The sequence below is a fragment of the Azolla caroliniana genome, unplaced genomic scaffold (assembly GCF_043228905.1).
Source record: "Azolla caroliniana isolate FFs.n. ecotype wild unplaced genomic scaffold, voAzoCaro1.0.p SCAF_2, whole genome shotgun sequence".
In the NCBI taxonomy this organism is placed as follows: domain Eukaryota; kingdom Viridiplantae; phylum Streptophyta; class Polypodiopsida; order Salviniales; family Salviniaceae; genus Azolla; species Azolla caroliniana.
The window spans coordinates 17,480,964-17,502,309 of NW_028230437.1; the positions used below are offsets into that span (position 1 = coordinate 17,480,964).

The following is a 21,346-nucleotide window of genomic DNA, read 5'->3' on the forward strand; positions in this document are numbered from 1 at the left end:
TGTTATCTTGAAGTCGAAACTAGTGAGGAACTGAGCCCACTGAGCTTGTCATCTATTTAACACGCGAGCATTGTGGAAGTAGGCAAGATTCTTGTGTTCACTAAATACAGTTACTTGATGAGGAGATCCTTCTAAAAAATGGGCCTCCATTGTGCAAAAGAGTCCACTATAGCTAATAGCTCCTTTTCAAGTATCTCGTAGTTGATTTCAGCGTAGTCAAATTTGCGCGAGTGGAAAGCCACAGAATGTAACTTCTCATCCTCCCCTTGCTGTGACAAAATACTACCGAGGGCAAAATCTGACGCATCTGCCTCAATGATAAATGGTTTTTGCATATCAACATGAGCTAGAATAGGAGCCGATGTAAATGCTTTCTTGAGACCTTCAAAAGTCGTGTCTGCTTTCTTAGACCAAACAAACGATTGTCCTTTCTTTGTAAGTTGCGTGAGCGGTAAAATAAGCTTTGAATAGTGTAGTATAAACTTGCAATAGAAATTTACAAACCCTAAAATGCATTGCACATCTCGTAATGAACGTGGAGTTTGCCACTTTAACATAGTTTGGACTTTAGTTAGATCCATAGATATCCCTTCCGAGGAGATGACATAGCCTAGAAATTTCACCTAGCTACAGTAAAAACTACACTTTTCCAGTTTTGCATAAAGACCATGTTCTCGTAAAAACTAGTTCATGAGAATCATGCTCCTCCTGTGTCTTTGAAAAAACTAGTAGATCATCCAAGTAGATGATCAAACAAATGTCCAAAAGATCTTAGAATATATCATTTGCCATGTGTTGGAGAACTGTTGGCGCATTGGTGAGGCCGAATGACATAACCGTATACTTCGAAGTGCCCATATCAGGTGCAGAAAGTTGACTTCCATTCATCTCCCGATCGAATCTGTACGAGTATGCTCCTCGTAAGTCAAATTTTGTAAAATACTTTGTGCCATTAATCCTTTCTAAAAGACTCGAGATCAGTGGAAGTGCATACCTTTTCCTGATGGCGACCTTATTCAAGCCACGGTAATCCCCGACTACAAGAAGTAAGCCATCGTTTTTCTCGACGAAGAAAATAGGTGCGACGTCTGGAGATTTCGAATGTCGAATGGACTCGTTTCCCAAATTTTCCTCTATGTAGGTTTGAAGAACTTCAAGCTCGGTTGGTGACAAGTTGTAGATCGCTCCACACGGTGGCTCTTTTCCAGGTTGTAAATCAATGGGACAATCATACGGTCGATGGTGAGGAAGAGTACTAGATTTTACCTTATCAAAAACGTCAACGTAATGATGATACTTCTTTGGAAATTGAATTGTTGATTCCTCCTTAGCGATGTTAGAAGGTTGCATTGATACTGCGAATACAAACATTGATTCCTTGCATCGTTCCTCACGCAATTGATGTAGCAAAATGATTGAAATCTTGTGAGTAGGTTCTCGAGATTGTCGATACCTTATTTCTCTTGTTCTCCAATCTATGTTCGGATTGTGTAATTCGAACCATGGTAACCCCAAAACAATTGGATGCTCTCAACTACTAATTATATTAAATGATACCACACACTCCAAATTATTTAGGACAACACTAATCGGCTCTGACTCTTCTACGATATTTCTAGAAGCAATGGGGCGACCATCAATGACTACTACAGAAGCTGGGCAAGGGAGTTTTCTTAGGGATATCTGATGAGCTTGGGCAAAATTCTTATCCATGAAGCAAGAATTGGCTCTGAAATATACTAGAGGGTTACTTTCAGTACTAATTGTTACTTGAGCTAGGAAGACATTGCTAACTTGTTTAGAGGGAATGGAACCACTAATGGGCTGCACAGATGTACAACTATCCAACCAAACGGCTCATATTTTGGCTAGACTTAGTCGTTTTACTCTTCTTCTAGTTGACTAAGGACTTCAAATTTGTTTGATAGGCTTGGGGTATTAGGACTATTAGAAACTCCGAGTGGAATAGAGTTAGGTTTAGTACTATTAGTACCAGCGGCTATTTGATTTACCTATCTTCTTGGCCTATGAGGACAGTTCACTTCAATATGCCCCAGTCCACTGCAATAAAGGCATAGTCGATTTGCTCGGCATCGTCGTTTTTCCTCTTCCGATAATGATCCGCGACGAAGTGTGAAAATGGTTTTGCTACGACTGAGGCATATGTGGGCTCCAACCTTGTTCTTGGCATTTGTAACTGACGTTCTAAATGTACCGCTCGACTGATTGCCTCTGTGAGCGACTTTGGTTCTTCGGGGAAAGTCAGGAGTAAATCTTTGACATCATTTCGCAGGCCATATCAAAACTACTCCATCAATGCTAGGTCATCCTAGGGAATATCGGCGGTGAGTAGATGGAAATCCACAATGTAAGCTGAGGCTGGACGATCACCTTGAGGCAATCTTCGGATTTTGTTGATTCCCTTCCTAACGGTATCAATATCCCCCGAACAGGCCTTAAACTCGCTAATAAATTCGTCTTTAACAATGGAGATCCTTGTTCTAACAAAGGAGCAAACCATACCAAAGTTGTGCCGCTAATTATCGTTGAGAAAGTGCAACATGCACGTTTTAGAGTTGACGCAGACGATCTTCAACAACATGATTTTTCGAGATTTCTAGATGTGCCATCATTGTCCAACGAGGATGATATCCTATGTTTGCGAAAAATGGAGTATACCCTGTTGAGGAATGAACTGAATTATTTTATGCAAACTCTGCAAAGTGCAAAAAATCCACCCAATCATCCTGTTGATAATTGATGAAACACCAAAGATATTGCTCTAGTGTTTGATTCGTCCGCTCAGTTTGACCGTCACTTTGTGGATGATAGCTTGACGAAAGTTTATAGGAGATTTTGAGCATCTCAAACAAGTGTTTCCAGAATTTTGAGATGAATTGTGGGCCACGATCACTAATGATGTCATTTGGAAGACCGTGAAGCCGAAATACTTCTTTCATAAGGATATCTATAGTTTCTTTACTATTGATGGTTTTCGTGCATGGAAGAAAATGAGCCATCTTTGTGAATTGATAGTGAGAATAGCATCAAAACTCTTCGAAATTGGAAGATCTATAATAAAATCCATCAAGAAGACTTTAATCTTCAAATGCTTGAGAGGCATTAATAGCTAATAGTCGTAATTGATTAGGCCCCAAGACAACTTGTTTTTGATGATCAAATGTGGGCTCTCCTGGTTGTGGAGCCAAATAAGATCGTCGTGAGAGAGCATCTGCCTTTCCTTGTTGTACTCCTAGGCGATATGTGATGACGAAATCATAACGTGTTAGAAACTGTGCCCAACGAGCTTGACGACGACTCAAGACTCTAGTACTTTGAAAGTATGTGAGGTTTTTATGATCATTGTAAACAGTGATTTTGGTGGGGAGAACCATCTAAGAGATGTCTCCATTGTTCAAAGGAGTCTATAATGGCTAGAAGCTCTTTGTCATAAATCTCATAATTGATCTCTGCAGCTTCGAATTTGCGTGAATGGAAATCAATTGGATGTAGCTTCCCATCATCACCTGTTTGTGACAAGACACTTCCTAGTGCAAAATCAGGCGCATTCACCTCAATGATAAACGGTTTTTCTAGGTTAGCATGAAGTAGAATTGGAGCACAAGTGAATGCTCTCTTTAGGCTTTCAAAAGCTTTGGCTGCACTAGAATTCCATGTGAATGACTTGTTCTTTCCTATAAGCTCTGTGAGAGGCATCACAATGTTTGAATAATTCTTGATAAATTTGCGGTAACAATTCACAAATGCTAAGAAACATTGAACATCACGCACTGAATGAGGTGGTTGCCAATTTAGAACTCTCTAAACCTTAGATGGATCCATAGATATACCTTGTTGGGAAACCACATACCCCAAAAACTCCACGTGGTTTTGATCAAACCTACATTTGTCGATTTTGGCATAGAGCCCATATTCTCATAAGCGTTAGAAGACTTGGCGGACATGTATGTCATGCTCTTCTTGAGTTTTCAAGTAGATCAACATGTCTGTAAAAGAATAACGTGTGCGGAAGTGTAACAGACACAACCAGGTAACACAAACGAACACAAGAAGGTTTAATGGAGAACTTGAACGACACAACGTATGCAGGAGAGACAGAGAGAGAGAACATTAAAACTCAGATTCAAAATAACAATACTCTGTACATAGGATGTGCTCAATCGGTGCTTTTTATACATGTCCTTACGGACAGACAGAAGTACTGACATAGTACTGACTCGTACTTCAATGCTCATCAATGAGCCCCTACACTAACTCCCAAAATATATTCCTTACGAGGAATAACGCTCAAACGGCCTCTCGGCTTATGCATCGTTATGGCCTTTGTGCGTACGGTTTTACGCACCCAATGTTGAGCTTGTATCTCAACAATGTCATCAAGATATACTATGGTGAATGAATCCAAGAAATTGCGGAAAATATCATTTGCTATGTGTTGAAAAACCGCGAGCGCATTCGTGAGACCAAAACGCATAATTGTGTACTCGAATTGTCCGTATCGAGTACGAAATGTTGTCTTCCATTCATCTCCTGGTTATATGCACCTCGAAGATCTAGCTTCGTGAAAACTTTACCTCCACTAAGACGCTCTAGTAAACTCGAAATCAAGGGTAGAGCATATCTATTTCGAACTGTGATTTTGTTTAGACCTCGATAGTCCACGACCAGTCGTAGAGATCCATCTTTCTTCTTGACAAAGAAGATGGGTGCACCAGCCGGACTTTTAGAATGTTGAATGAATCCATTTGCTAAGTGCTTGTTTATATACTTTCGAAAGGCCTTGAGTTCGGAAGGTGATAGATTATATAGGGGGCCCCATGGTAGCTATTTCCCAGGTTGTAGATCGATAGCACAAACATAAGATTGATGGTTTGGGAGAGAACTAGCTTTAGCTTTGTTGAAGATGTCTTCAAAATCTAAGTACTTGGTAGGGAGGAGAGTACCTACCCCTTGTGAGCTAGAGGATGGGTTTGCTATTACTGCAAAGACAAACATTTCATTTGTTTTCCCGTCTTCTCGTAATTTTTGTAGAGAGATGGGCGAGATTTGGTGAGGTTTTGAATCTCGGTTGGTAGTAACAAGGCAGCTGAATTCAGGTTTCTGCTGGAAATCATTGATTGTTTGATTTCTCCATCAATTTCAGGATTATGAAGTTCAAAACAAGGTAAACCAAGGATAACCGAATGCTCAAGGCTACTAATTATATTGAAGGAAATCATAGTGAAGCAATGTTCCTAGTATCTTTACAATATCTATTGTATAACTAAATGTTTTTGTGTTACTAAAGGGAAATCATGCGAAGCAATGTTCCTAGTATCTTTACAATCTTGTTATGTATAGCTTGTATACTGCATGCCCATGTTCATTAATATATTGACTTCATGGTAATCATTGTTTCACATAGCATTTAGGTTCCCCAAGCAATATATTACAAAAAATAGTGTATACATATATCGGCATGCATGTTGCAGATTGAGAGTTGGGGATACAAAGGAACTACAGAAGCTATCATATGAGGATCTGAAGAAGTTGGAGGACATAAAGAAAGGATTGGGAACTACCCGTCACATTAAGGTAACATATTCTTTTGATCATTTTAGTAGTATCATTTTCCATGCTTTTGATTTGAAGCCTCGTCATGATGCATGGAATAATGTGGAAAATGCTCTCTAATCGTTTTTGTTGAGTGTGAACTACAAGATGATATTAGAAAATGATTAGTACAAGTAGTTGCTTGCATGTATTTAGTTACCATTATTTACTTTGCTTGCTACTGCTGCCCATTATATATATAGACATTGAACGTGAGTAAAAACAATCTCTCTCTTATAGGCCATTTTGGCCTCCTAAAAGACGTTAATATATCTTTCTTTCTCTCTCTCTCTCTCTCTCTTTGACACATACATACACAGGACAAATACATGTATGTGTTATAGTACATGGAATTAAGACCTTATGATCATGGTCTGCACTTAGAAGAAGAAGAGGTAGAACATAAGATGATGATGAGCTACACCTCCTCTTACCATATCATTGACAATATCATTGACAATGATATAAGTAGTTCAATAGAATCTGATGCTGCAAGCGCCTACAATAATGTCCAACTTTTAGAACTCAGGTATACCTGTTATAGTCATTCTTTCAATTATAATTGCAGGAAAATACCCCTTCCATCTTAAAAATCTTGCTTAAAATACAATGGAAATCTTGTAATCATAAATAATCTGAACACTTGCATTATTTTAATATATATTTTTTAATACAATAATAACACAATTTTCTTTTTCACTAGGCATCCTTAAAACATTTGAAACTGTCCGTCTGAGAACTTAGTATAGTAATTGTGTAGTCTTTATTTGTTAACAAAGGATTTGTTACCGTTTTGAAAAGACATCTTATACATTTTCAAGATGATTTCAGCATGAAAAACACTGCAAATATAGCGCTATACAAATGAATATCAACATGTTCAGATGAGATGGTTATAACATCTTTTGTGCTATATCAAACACATAATGGCTTGATTTTTTCAAATTTTTCAGAGCAGACTTGATTGCAGATTTGTTCCTGCTGTAAGCAATGGCGATGGCAGGGAGTCAAAATGCACTTCAAACTAAGATATACAACGACTCAATCAATAGACAATGCAGAAGTATTTTACTCACATGACACCATATTGAAAGCTTTATTTTGGACGTTAACAAAGTACAAGTATAGTCGAATAAAATTACTTCTATCCAATAAAAACTCTCAGAGATCTACACCATGCACGCCCAGTGCAACATATGCTAATGTATTAGGTTCCATATCTTAAAGGCCAACATATGCTAATGTATTAGGTTCCATATCTTAAAGGCCAGTTCGCTGATTAATTGTAAATGAACAATCACCTTCATCATGGGTACTATGATTATTGACTCTCCTAGACAGTAGGGACTGTTCGTAGGATACAAATATAACCCAAACTATTGCTTTTCAAGAGAGCCAAACGTATCTAAGTCAATATCAGCGGCGATTGGACTCATATTGAGTGAATATATCTGACTTGCAGAACCTCATTATTCATCATTAGTAATCGGAGTCATATTGAGTGAATATATCTGACTTGCAGAACCTCATTATTCATCATTAGTAATTGGGGTCATATTGAGTGAATGTATCTTACTTGCAGTTCCTCATTATTCATCAATAATAATCAGATCAACATTGCAGAACTTCATTAATCATTAAAATAGTAATTGCAGTAAAATATTGATTGAGTGAATACATCTGAGCTGCTCATTATGTGCGCTCATCCGACTTGCTGCATGATCAGCACACATCATTGTCATCACTCTCCTCCCTGTCATCTTCTTCTTCTTCCTCTTCTCCCACGTGCAGAGTTAGTTGCATCAACTACAAAATTAGTGGAAAGAATGAAAGAAAGTAAATATAAAAGTAAATAAGATCAAAAGAAACTAAAGAATCTGGTTTTCTGCACATGTAAGATTCTCAAGTTACATATATTATAACTTTTGTCTTGGAAAGATCTCTAGCATAAGTCGATCCAGAATCATGAGATCTCTGAGGCGAGGGAAGCATTTGCAATGGTGGGACATAATGGCCTCCATCCATTGATAACAAGAGTGGTCAGGTCGTGGTTCGTGGGGTCGGACTTGCATACGTGCCAAATTGCTATTGCCCGATTTATTCTAACCCCTTTGTTATGTCCTCCTCGGGAGCCCATTGTGTAGCCTTTGATTTACTTGTAGCATTAGTACCAATGATGGAGCTCTAGAAAGTTGTGATTGTTCTTTGTGAATGAGTTTGTGTGGCTATATTGCTGTCCTTCGACAACTTTTACTTATGTTTCTTGAGTTCTAGCAAGAAAAGTCGCAAGCACCCACTGGTCCTCATATTCCATTACTTTGTGTAGTGGGCCAAAGCTTTGTTTAATGAGTCTGCAATGGTATCTCCTTCTTATTTCCTAAAAGACGCTACAAAAACAAATATAGTTTTCTTCGGATTCCACTTTGGTCATATTTAGATGGTAACGCTCCAAGCTATATTGGAATGGGGATAGTGCATTTATGGTTATGCCATATGACTTGAACCATTGTTGCATTTTAAAATACAACAATGAATGTCTCCATTTTCAGCCATTTGTCTTGATGACATAAGTGCCAACCTTGGGTACCTTTCTTTAAGAAGCTCCCAAAGACGTTGGATATACCAATCGGACCAATACCTTGGTGATTATAGGGGTTTAGGGTTTTTCTCTGCCGGGATTATATCATGAAGCACCGATGCTTTGCTCCTTACCATGCAGGCAAGCATTGACAAGAAATGTATCTCTAAATCTTGCCAATGATTTGCCCTGTTAAGCCTTGATCCCCATGTTTCTACTCCATAGAGAAGAGTTGGTGTGACAAGTATATCAAATAACCACAACTTAGTTCGTGGCTCTTAGAACTACAAATATGTACATTGTCTTCCGAAAGCACCATGGGCTTCATATCCACGAGTAACTTGGCCACAAGCTGCCTCCCGTAAGGAGAACCTAGGCCCTATAAATGTTACTCCTAAGTATGTGGGCGAAAGCCTTGTCTAAAGAGGAAATGGTATCTCCTGATTTCACAAAAGACACTACAAAAAGTAGTAGTGTTCTTCGGATTCCACTTTGATCATGTTTAGATGGTGACACTCCAAGCTATATTGGAATAGGGATAGTACATTTATGGTTATGCCATATGGCTCGAACCCTTATTGCATTTCAGAAAACCAACAATGAATGTCTTCATTTTCAATCAGCTGTCTTGATGAGATAAGTGCCAACCTTGGGTACCTTTCTTTAGGAAGCTCCGAAAGACATTGGGTATAGGTCACCGATCAAAACAATACCTTGGTGATTGTATGGGTTGCTCCCATCTTTGCCGGGATTATATCATGGAGCATCAATGTCTTTATCCTTACCGTATAGGCAATCATTGACAAGTATATCAAATAACCACAACTTAGTTCATGGCTCTTAGAACTACAAATGTGCACATTGTCTTTCGAAAGTACCATGGGCTTCATATCCACAAGTAACTTGGCCACAAGCTGCCTCCCTTAAGGAGAACCTTGGCCATATAAATGTGACTCCTAAATATGTGTAGGAGCGTGTGTATTCCATCTTTTCCTCTCCCAAGTGGAATCTGGTTTTAATCTTGTTACCCATGCTTGAGAGTGATGTTAAGCACCATCACTTTAGTATCATCCATGTTTACCGACAAACCTTTTTCCGTACAAAAGAGTTTTTTTTAGTCTCTTTAGACAGTTAGAAATCAACACAAAACCATCAGCATATAGTAATATGTTTAGAGCTATACCTGCTGGGCATGCTCCCAAATCCCTCTATTTAATGTGATACCTCATCTATATAGAGACCGAAGAGAGTGGGTGATCACTTTAGTATTATTGTGTACTGACAAACCTAGGTTTGTCTGTACAAAATAGTTTGAAGTCATTTAGTGTTTCTTTTAGTCTCTCCAGAGAGTTAAAAATTAACATGAAATCATCAACATATAGTAATATCTGTATAGCTATAGCCACTAGGCATGCTCCCAAAACCCTCTATGTAATATGATACCTCATCAGATTCTATATAGAGACCGAAGAGTGTGGATGATAGTAGGCATCCTTGCTTCACTCCAATTCAGAATATATCATACTTGCAGTTTCATAGTAATCGGATTCATATTCAGTGAATATATCTTACTTGCAGTTTCTCGTTATAATCAATAGTAATCGGAGTAACATTGAATGAATATATACCTGAGTTGCAGAACCTCACTAATCACCATTGGTAATTGGAATCATATTGAGTGAATATATGAGTTGCAGATCCTCATTATTCATCAATAGTAATCGGAGTAACATTGAATGGATATACCTGAGTTGCAGAACCTCATTACTCACTAATAGTAATTGCAGTAAAATATTGAATGAATACATCTGAGTTGCAGAGCCTGCTCATTATGTGAGCTCCTCCAACAACTTGCTGCATGATCAGCACACAGCATTGTCATAACTTTCCTCCCCTTCTTCTTCTTCTTCTTCTTCTTCTTCACCCACGTACAGAGCGTTGGTTGGTTGCATCAACTACAAAATTAGTAGAAAGAAAGAAAGAAATATTAACATCTTTTAACAAGAGATTACATCAACATAAAATAAATATTATTGAGTAAATATAAAAGTAAAGAAGATCAAAACTAACTAAAGAATCTGGTTTTCAGCACCTGTAAAATTCTCAAGATAGATATATATAACCCCCTTTGTTATGTCCTGCTCGGGAGCTCATTTGTGTAGCCTTTGATTTACTTGTAGCATTAGTACCAATGATGGAGCTCAAGAAAGTTGTGATTGTTCTCTGTGAATGAGTTTGTGTGGCTATATTGTTGTCCTCTGACAACTTTTACTTATGTTTCTTGAGTTCTAGCAAGAAAAGTCGTAGGCACCACTAGTCCTCATATTCCATTACTTTGTATAGTGGGCCAAAGCCTTGTTTAATGAGTCCGCAATGGTATCTCCTTCTTATTTCCTAAAAGACACTACAAAAACAAATATAGTGTTCTTCGGATTGCACTTTGGTCATATTTAGATGATGACACTCCAAGCTATATTGGAATGGAGATAATGCATTTATGGTTATGCAATATGACTTAACCCATTGTTGCATTTCAAAATACAACAATGAATGTCTCCATTTTCAGCCATTTGTCTGGATGACACAAGTGCCAACCTTGGATACCTTTCTATAGGAAGCTCCCCAAGACGTTGGATATAGCTCACCAATCGGAACAATACCTTGGTGATTATAGGGGTTGCTCCCATCTCTGCCGGGATTATATCATGGAGCACCGATGCTTTGCTCCTTACCATGCAAGCAATCATTGCCAAGAAACTTGGCCACAAGCTGCCTCCTGTAGGGAGAACCTAGACCCTATAAATGTTACTCCTAAGTATGTGTAGGAGCATGTGTATTCCACCTTTTCCTTTCCCAAGAAGAATCTAGTTCTAATCTTGTTACCCATGCTTGAGAGTGGTGTTAAGCACCATCGTTTTAGTATCATCCATGTTTACCGACTGAAACCTTTTTCTATACAAAAGAGTTCTTTTTAGTCTCTCTAGAGAGTTAGAAATCAACACAAAATCATCAGCATATAGTAATATTTGTAGAGCTATACCCGCTAGGCATGCTCTCTAATCCCTCTATTTAATGTGATACCTCATCTACATAGAGATCGAAGAGCGTGGGCGATAGTGGGCATCCTTGCTTCCGTCCTATTGTGGTAGCCACCGCCTTTGACAAACCCTTGGAAGACTACAGTTTCCCTAACACGGATTCATAAAGTGCATAGATTCCCCATTGCATATCTGCCGGAACACCAGGGACTTCTAGCGTTTGCATAAGCCGAGCACGTGGCACATGCTCAAAGGTTTTTCGGAAATCTACAAAGCAGCAATAAATCCTCTTATTATGGGCTCTACCCTCCTCGACAAGGGCTCAGAGGGTCAATGCGTGATCCAAAGTTGTGAACCCCTTCCGAAGGCCTACCTGTCAAGCTGAACAACCATTTCGCATTGCCCATATCGTCAGTTCCGACTCCAGAATCGAGCCATATAGTTTAACCAAGTAATGGCCAATCATGATTGTCCTATAATTGCTTGGCGCCATGGGGTCTCCACTCTTGAGTATTGGCACCATGGTAAATTGAGTTCATCTAGTAGGGAAACCTTCACACATGGCTCTATTAACGATGTGTGCTAGAAATGGGAGCAAGTTTTCACGGGCATAGTTAAAGTGCTCACCAACCAATCCATCATGATCCTAGGCCGTCCCAAATATATCTTTATGTCTTTTCAAGAGTCAATCAGTTCTCTTTAAAATGTTTCCGTATGTGAGAACAAAGAACTCACATATAAATATGCACCTAGCTGAACACCAATAAAATATCTAAAACAAGTAGGTCTAAAGAAAATCTTGTCATCTTATATGAGCAAGAATAGCCCCAACCACCAGTGTTCCTATTCATATTCAAATGGCCTTGGTTAAATAGCGAATGGTATCTCCCTCTTATTTCATAAAAAACAATAGAGTGATAAAATGAATGTTCTTAAATTTCCGCTCCTTGAAAACACAATTGGCAAATATTTTCGTCAAGATGTGTGTGTGTGTGTGTGTGTGTGTGTGTGTGTGTGTGTGTGTGTGTGTGCATATTTGCGTACCACAATCTGTAATTGATGTTAAGAGGTCTACCATTGCCCTATTGTACTACGCAATGAATAAGTCCACAGATGAATCCATCCTCTGTAGTCAGTAAAAAGTGCCTTATAGTCGGAAATTTTCCTACCATCACATGTTCTGCATTATCCAAGTTGATAATGTTGTTGGACATCAATCACTAATAAGAATAATGCGTCAATGATTATTGGGGCTGCACCCATCTTCAGCTGAATTATATCATGGATCATTGATGCTTTGCTCCTTATCATGTAGGCAATCATTGAGAATAAATGACATATCTCGAAAGCTTTCAAGCTATTTGGCCTTGTTAAAACTCAGTCCCTAGGTTTCGACTCTGTAGAGAAGAATCTGTATGACAAGTGTACCAGTATATCTCCATACAAATACATGTTTAGCAATTTATTAGCAACTAACATTTTTGGGCCGTGGGTCTCTACACTAACCAACATGACTTCCTCCTCAAATCAATGTTGTCAGAGGAGCACCAAAGTTAGTAGTATATGTACTAGACACTATGTGGCAACATGCCTTCATGCATATTTTTCTACTTAAAACATTGATATGTTGTTCTAATGCTTTGGAAAGATCTTTCACAACAAAATCGTTGTGCTAATGTGTATTTTCCAATATCTAATAATGCAATTTGATTTTACATGCTCATAAAAGAAAAAAGGCATGTGAGAAATACACATCAAAGCAAAGAAAAGATGATAACATCTCGTCGGTAAAGCTCTAGACATGTGAGAAATACACATCAAAGCAAAGAAAAGATGATAACATCTCGTCGGTAAAGCTCTAGACAACATTTTCATGAGAGTTAAAAGACTATATAGTGCTCAATTGAATATACATGTTACCTTATTCTTAGGATGATTAGTGCTTGTTCAGGCATAAATGTTACATTACTCTTAGGATGTTTAGTGCTTGGTCAACCATACATGTTACCTCAATTTGATGGATGTTTTAAAATGAAGACATGAATATATACGTGAGTGACTCTGTATAATGATGGGTCCAAATCCTAAACTTTATCAACACAAAACTCACTTTGAAGGAAAAGCTACTAGTTCAACAGATGAGGTATACGAGGTTTCCAAATCATCCATGAGAAGTAAATGAGGAAGATCAATAATGTACATTCGGGCAAATTCATAAGCCCAATAAAACAAGAAACAGGCCGGTAGGCTCAACAGCCATCCTCGATGAGAAGAAAGGCAAGTTGTGCAAATGCAATCAAAGTGTGACCCTTTGGGCCACAGCCCTTCATGGATGTCATTCTCACAACAATTGTGGGGCTGGAGACTAATGGCTTCCTAGACATGTTCATCGATTGCTATATGAAGCCAATCCACATAGCCTAGAGATCAAGGGAAGATAGCATTTGTCATGGAATGGAGTCTTTGTGGAAGTAATAATCATGTTGGTCTATAGACAACTTTTCAGTGATTTGTGAGTTACACACTATTCAACCCATTCACTCCAAAATTCATGCAAAAGGAGTCCTTAATGAGTGACTCCCATATATTAGGAGCTATGCACAAACATCTAAATTAGTTAACGCTTTGTATAGGTAAATGTAGAGATGCACAATTATTAAGCATGAACCCAATGGAATTACGGGTTTCATTTCAGTCATGTCAAAGAGAATGATCCTAGTAGGTGGTGTACAATGTAACTACTGGGGAATGAATTGTGATCAGTGTCAACAAGTTTTGACATTAATGTTTTTGTTGTTGCTTCCACCATGTAACTGCATTGTTGGAACTTAGTAGCAAAAATCCATACTGACAAGGAAGTTAGCCATGGTGGATGCTTCACATGCTTGCAGTTCTCTTATTTTGTGGAGAGTAGAAACCAGTTATTAGGGAATATACAAGTTAGCCATGGTGGATGTTGAGAGGCTGTACTTCACATGCTTAGAGAGAATTATATGTATTTAACATGAATGATGTCTACCCCCCCACCAAATTAGCGTTAATAGCATGGGGTAGTGCCCATTAATCCAAGATACAAGGTTATAATATACCTAAATAGCTAATACAGGGTTCCCCTCTGGGAAGGATTAAAGAGTTGTTTTTACCTCATTTCATCAATTCTTCCTAGCTTAGTATTCAATCAGAATCACACCTTCTCGTCTGTGAAGGAAGTTTTCAGAAACGAAAAATATTCTGAGAATCAGAGAGCAACAAGAAGTTTTGTTACTATCTGACTTACATAAAATATGGAATTACCTTTGAATGCTTTCATGGAATTTCCTATTAATAGCATTAGTATAAACAAATTGCACGCTGAATTATACCAGTAGCATCAGCCATGCAACTGAATTATTGGATATGAATTTAAGGCTTAAAAATGTGTATTGAGGGGGGGGCATAACCTAAAAGAGGCCAATAAGGATATCCGCCAAAAGCAGGAGGACCTGTGTCACGTGGGAACATGTGGTGATCTAGGAACCTGAAGAGTTGATTGATGTATGTCAGGCGGACTAGATACTCCCTTCATTACGCCATCCATCTTTGAGATAGTGTTGGTGAGCCACATCTCTAATGATAAGGATTTGTATCCATCTCAACTTTTGTGGCATTAATTTAGGGATAGGTGTTGGTCCTCCTCTTAGGGTTGGTCGACCTGATGTTTCTACACACTTAAAAACTGTTACTTCTCTTAATCTTTTCATTTATTTTCCATCATTAGTAACCTAAGTCTCTCCTAGTTATATCATTATATTTACCTCCAGAAAAATGTTAACGCTAGTTTTTGCTACAAAATTAAGAAATGCATGTTTATTTCCACATTATACTACCATAATTTTAATGTCCCAATGCAATTGCTCAAAATATATATGTATTTGTTTTATCATTCCAGAATCTTGCTTAGGCACAGAGGGGTCTACATATAGTGTTTTTGGTCTACCATGTTCTACTTCACACTGTAGTAGAACATGCCAAAGTAGAAAATGCTTGAGGGGTGAAAAATAGTAAATGTCATAACATTCATTTCAAGAAGCAAGCATTGGATAGATATAATAAAGTAGGAGTAACGTAGAGATGTTCATGCAGGAAGTTGCAAATATATAATAGTAGTAAATACCTAAGGAGTTTGCAAAACATCTAAGTTTCTATATTGATTGATAGGCTTTGGATACCCAAACAATCATAATCGTTCTTCAGATACATGTGAGATCTAAAGGCTGAGTATGCGGTCGTGATCGAATTACTAATTACCTTGATTTACTCGATAACTGTAACATGTGAAGACAGAAATATCAAACAATAAAACAAGTTTATAGAGATTCCCTGATGTTTTGGATTTTTCGCAAATATAATTTGTGAATATTTGGAACCTCGAGTTTCTAAAATCAAGTTAAGCTCTGGTTATAAATGAAAACAGTTTTCTTATGCTGGATCAGCCTGGTAGTAATCCGTACATGGCAGCAATACTTATTTCAATGTCATGTTTTCTCAAACTGGAGCCAATATTTTATGGTTATCAAGCAACGATTCCTCATTCAATTTGATTACCCGCAAGGATTCATATGTGTGTCTACTTACTTGAAAGATCTTTAAGAAGAGATAGTATTCTTATAGGATTTTTCACTGATTAAAAGATTGTATAGGTATATTCTTCAAAATTAGCAGACCACATGATATAGCATATTAACCTGCAATTATGACTTTGAAAGCATGCCATGCTCAAATTCTAGCTTTTAACTTTCCATAATTACTATTTACATTATTGGTTATTAGCCGTTATGAGATGTTCACATCCACAGTTCCCTTCATCCTAATGGCTTTATCTTTTTGAGATTGAAATTGAGATAAACTTTAACATGCTACCATACAACAGCCCACCATACACATGCATGAACCATTTTCTTAGCAATAGGAGTTTAAATAGCAATTTCCACAACCAGCAGAATTAGTGTAGATAGAATTGACGCACTTTGTAACGGCCAAAATAGCACTATTGGGAATGTAATTGGGATCAAGCTAAATAAATAGACTTGTGTCATTGGTGTGTACATTATTGTAACTGTTTTACAAAATGGTATCTTGTACCTCAATTTCAAAGCTTTCCAACATTGCCATATCATACAAAATAATCATAGCTGAAACATGAGTTGGAAGCCTTTGAAGCCAAACCTCTTTTATAAAGCATAATTAAGAAAGTTATGTGGATGCGTGAACTAATAAGAGGCTACCTAATTCATCTCAATCAATGTGACTTAGGAAAAAAATGTAACTCATGATGTTGTGACAAATCGTTTGGGGCATGGGTGACTAACTATAGTAAAAATTGTTTCTTGTTAAATCAATGGGTGGACAAGGAAAAGGGGATTTCAGAGAAAAGGGCGAAGAAGTGTAAACAAAGACATCCTCTAGAATACTACCATAGATGAAAAAACTTCTGGCAAACACCATTAAGGACATTCCTTTCAAACCTACTACAGAGGCAAATTTTGGGGGGTCTTCTTTACAAGTTGATAAGGACGTACACCTAAGAAAGAATGCAAGATTAATGAACGCACTTTAAGTAGCCAGAATGCCCTATAAGACCAAACGGGAGATTACATCTTAAAATGTTGCCTCGTCATTGAGAACGACAAACCAACATAAAGGTAACGAAGTAAAAAAGTAATTAGGAATAGAATTAGACGTGACTAAATAATCTTTTAATCTATGCATGTATGATTCTAAAGTTAGATATATTGTAATTTTGTCTTCTCAGTTCCAACAAGAATATAGAGACCCACTGATATAACTGAATATCTAAAATGGCAAATAAACATTTTTCTTTTATGGAATGTAGACAGCAACATTGCAAGATGGTTGTGTTCCTCTTATAGACGCCAACTAGTTATCTTAATGGTGATATTTCAATGCTCGTTGAACTGATCTATCAATGCTAAAACTAGTGTCTTAAATGTTCTTTCATGTAGTATAGATCGATAGGTTTGTCAAAAAATAACTTGACAGTCTATTCATATGTTGTTGTAAGCTAACTTGCTGAATTATGAATTTCCAAAATCAGCCTATACACAAAGTAATGTCCACATTATATTAAGAGTATGATCCCTAGGTATACTTTGTGGTTAACAGTTTCACTATGCCTTTGATGTTAGAAGATCACAAATATCGGATGATAAAAATGATATTCTTCATCCTCAGCAGTAGAGCCTCACTTCAAGATCATGGTAAAAGGGCATTAAAGTGACCATCATGTGCAAGCCTAAATGCTATTCCCATCACCAAGCTTCTGAAAAAAGCAGTAGACATGATAAACATTCACAAATCCTCTCAAATTAGCCTACCATTCGCATATTCCTATCCTTTGTACTCTTCCCTTTTGTTATTTAATCTATTTCTTTTCCTTATCTCTATTACAGGCATGACCATATATTATCCCGTGGTGAGAATTTACCGTAGTATTCTATACACGTGGATAAGTGTGAGGGTTAAACAAGAGTGTAAAGAAGGGGAGAATTACTTTTAATCCTCAAGATTGAGACAAACCATTAGGCGGTGTGAACTTGCCTAGGGGCCTTGGGTCTTGCTATTAATATGAGGCCTAGCTACCCTCATTTCATCATCTCTTGATTACGTCGAGACTCTGTTTCATGGTGGATCAACTCTTGTAGCGAGCGTGCCAGCACCAGGTACAACTCGACGCCATGGTGCTGGTATGGGACGCCAATCGAGGCTCGACTCTGTCTCGATCCCTTCACTCGGGGGTGGTTGGGTGGTTCGACACCCTTCTTTCTCTCTCTCCTTTCTTATTTCATATATCTTTTATCCTTATCATATGCTTACATTAGATCATCACTCTAACACTCTCCATGGTGCTGAAATTCCGTGGTGATGGAACAAGAAAATCAATGCCTATCGGGTGATCATCAACAAATTACCATTGAGAAGAAATAGCAACACGAGTAGCAACTATCATGTCCACAAAAAGAAGGGAAGGGAACTCAAGGAATCCTTAAAGAGCCAAACATCAGTCTTCCTATAAAGTTTGATTCAACAATATCAACTAGATACATTCAAATATTTCCCATAGAGAAGAGTTGGTGTTACAAGTGTATCAAATAGTCACAATTTAGTTTGTGTTTGTTAGAACTGCCAATTTGCAAATTGCATAAGATTTACAAATCCACAAGAAAGTCAAGCACAAGCAACCTCCCATCAAGACAACCGAGCCCTTGTGAATCTTAGTCTTATGGGATTGTGTGTATGCCATCTTTCCCCTCCTGAGAATTTTATGGTTGTAATGTTGTTACGCATGCTTGAGTGTTGTTAACATCATCACTTTAGATTTATCTGTGTACTGACAAACCTTTGTTCGTAAAAAATACTTTTGAGGCCTTTAGATGTTTTTATAGTCCCCATGTAATGTTAGAGATCAACACAATATTATTAACATATGGTAGTTTTTGTATGTCCATACCTACTAGGCTTGATCCGGAATCCCGAAACCTTCCCATGTAATGCAATACCTCATTAATGTGGAGACTAAGGAGATTGGGTGGTAGTGGGCATCCTTGTTTTACTTCAATTGTACTAGCCCTAGCCTTCAACAACCCTTTGGCGACCATGCCTTTCTTGAAATGCATTCATTCTACATAGGTTCTAGGCCATTGCATATCTATAGGGACACCAAAGTCTTCCAACCACTACATGAGCATACCACATGGTATAGTGTTGAAGGCTATTTAAAAATCCACCTGGTAGGAATAAATCCTCTTATTATGGGCTCTGTCCTCCTCAATTAGGGTACCAAGGGTCAATATTGGATCCAAAGTTGTCAACCCTTTCCGTAATCCTGCCTATCCAGCTAAACGACAACCATTTTGCGTTGCCCATATACTCAACCCTAACTCAAGATCAAGCCATATAGTTTAGCGAACTAATGGCCAAACATGGTTCTCCTATAATTGATCGGGGAATCATGGGTCTCCACGCTTGAATATTGGCTGAATGTTATGTCCTACCCAGCATAGCTCTTGCAAATGTGTACTAACAATGAGAGCAAGTTGTCATTGGTGTAGATAAAGTCGTCACCTAACAATCCATTATGATATTGGGCTTTCCCAAGTTGTAACCAATCAATGTTGTTTCTTACATATTTTGGAGTAAAAAGGCTGGATTCATATGTGAGTAATCCATGTGGGCATGCCTTTGCATATTCATCCCACACCTAAGGTGAGGTCAATTGTGTGGTAGGTTGCCTCTCATTAAACATTTTCCATGGTCCTTTACTCTCTTTCCTTAAGAATAAGAGATACAGATGTGGTTCATACTTAGCTAAATATGATCTCTTCATCTTCCCTATGAGGCATTGGAAGGTTGCTTATGCTTGTTTGTGTGTATCCCCTGAGTTAGTCCATATTCCAAGCATCTCCTTGTATCATGACTGCCTCATCATACCAACTATTTTGTATAGCTTGAACAAGCTCGCGTCCATTACCTTTGACTTTCACAAGCCTATGTGAACGGATTCGATTCTAGCATGCCATTATATACTCAATTACATAGATCAATTATCTTCCGTTTGCATCCATCCTTCACCTCAAAGTGTACTTATGCATGATTTCCTTCCAATGCAATAGGTATGCGACCAATGGTAGAGAACTCTATTATTTCAGATATAAGACATGTAGATCTCATCAAGTAATCCAATGTGCTTGCATGTCCTTTTGGATTACATGTCAAACCATCTAATATGGTTACCGGAACAAATCATTATATCACAAATCCATGTGGATTCACCAAGGCTAGACAGTCTTTGCCATATTTTGTTACTTTAGCCATATCTTGAGTCCATTGCTTTAAAGAAAATTATTCTACAATAACTTCTCCATAGATAGCCTCACTAGTGTCAAGCATAGTTCACACATTGCTTCACAAATTGAAGTCTCCTAATACTACTATATCTCCCATAGTAGTGAGGCTTATAATATTGGCATATATTGGTCGATATGGTAGCCCTCCAAGAGGTGCAAACCTCGACTACGTAGGTGAAAAGTAGAAAATTGCAATGTACAATTCCCTTAGTTCCCCTCTTAGATTCATATCCACATATAATGCGCATCTACATCTTTATGCACAAGATGCACTCTATTACGAAGCTCTTTTTTGAACAATACATGGAGTCCTTGAAAGCCTCTAGTGCTCCTTGGGATTTGTGGTTGGGAACGACACACCGAATCCCATCAGTATCACTACTAATCCATTGATGGGTCCCACCATTTGTCCTTAGAGACACATTGCAATTCCATATAGTCATGCATAAGGTCTCGGCCGTACATCTTAACATGGCTCCATTTTTTATAATAATCACCTTACTATCTCTAAATACAACCCATTTTACTTTCTTCCACATTGTGCCGAGCACTTGTCCTAACATGATTAGCTACCTTTTAGGATTAATCTTGTGAGGGGATCCAAAAGCATGCTCGGGCCAAAATTATCCAAGCTATTTCCTAATATCTTTTACTTATCTCTCACCCAATTATCGTAAACCTGGTTGTTAAAACTATAATCAAAAAAATTTATAATCGCCACTATTGCCTCTTCATCTTAGGATTAATATCTTCTTGTTCACACAGATCTGGAACTTTATTTGAGTTAAATTGGATTATTCTCATTTGTTTCCCTATTCTAAACCCATATATATTTATTTTGTCCATATTTGTCATTATGTACACCTCGATTGTCCATTCCTCTCACATACTCTTAGTTTTGGAATGGCATCTATCCCAAGGCGCATGTATCCCACAATTTTGGAATGACATGTCATCAACCCAACGTGAAAGCAGAAGCAAAAAGGGGAGGTAACCAAAGATGATGCAAGTTCTTGATGATGATGTACGATATAGAGGTGATGATAGAAGAAGTGGTTGGACTAAAGTGTTTGTTTACATCCATTTGTAATTCGCCAGTCTGTTGACATGCTACATCATTGAAACCAAAGAGGAAAAGTCCAGTGTTTGAAAACCACAATCTTGGTAGAGGAAGAGGAGTTCTCAACACCTCACGACTAGTTGTGGCCTTCACT

The 21,346-nt window shown here is 37.9% G+C and overlaps 1 long non-coding RNA gene across 1 annotated transcript; it reads left to right on the forward strand.

Annotated features, from left to right (window-relative positions):
• Nucleotides 1-5,929: 5,929 nt before the first annotated feature.
• LOC147867453 (uncharacterized) lies at nt 5,930-6,641 on the forward strand. Its single transcript, XR_015532411.1, has 2 exons — nt 5,930-6,142; nt 6,572-6,641. It is a non-coding gene; the product is annotated as an uncharacterized LOC147867453 (long non-coding RNA).
• Nucleotides 6,642-21,346: the final 14,705 nt, after the last annotated feature.